This window comes from Myotis lucifugus, unplaced genomic scaffold, assembly GCF_000147115.1.
Source record: "Myotis lucifugus unplaced genomic scaffold, Myoluc2.0 scaffold_1950, whole genome shotgun sequence".
Classification (NCBI taxonomy): Eukaryota; Metazoa; Chordata; class Mammalia; order Chiroptera; family Vespertilionidae; genus Myotis; species Myotis lucifugus.
The window spans coordinates 4,002-4,676 of NW_005872998.1; positions in this window are offsets into that span (position 1 = coordinate 4,002).

The following is a 675-nucleotide window of genomic DNA, read 5'->3' on the forward strand; positions in this document are numbered from 1 at the left end:
AATACCCATCACCTTGGTTATTAGATTTCTAACAGATGAATCGGGGCATACACACACATTTAATCAGTAGGCAGGCTGACATTATTAGCCCCAATGGGCACAGGAGGAAACTGAGTCAGAGGCTAGAACTCCAGTCTCCTGATCCAGTGCACTTGCTGGTTCACCTACCCGCCTCTCTAAGTCCTGCTTCAAGTTCCCCTTCGTCCATGAAGCCTTCCTTGACTAACCCCAAGCCAAAATTCTCACTAGGCATTCTGAGAAATTTGTTGCACAGCATTACACATGTCTAAGAACAGTGGTTCTCTAACGTTAGCTGAATATCAGCATTACCTGAGGGCTTGTTAACACACAGACGACTGGGCCCCACTCCCAAGGTTTCTCATTCAGTAGTTCTGGGGTGGGGCCCAAAATAACTCATAAGTTCCCAGGTGATGCCGAAGCCGCTGGTCACGAAACCACAATTTGGGAACCAATGGTTCAGAAGCCAGCAGGTTCTTCACCTGTATTCTAGGTTTGACCTGCGAGTCCAGCAGAGAAGAAGCCAAATCTTCATTTCCTCAAGCAAAGGCTCTCCCAAAGGGCAGACTCTCTTTTTCTGGACGTTCAGAGCCCTGGGGTGCCTAGAGCGACTTTCCTGAGAGCCAACCCATCATTTTAACTTGACCTTTTCATTTC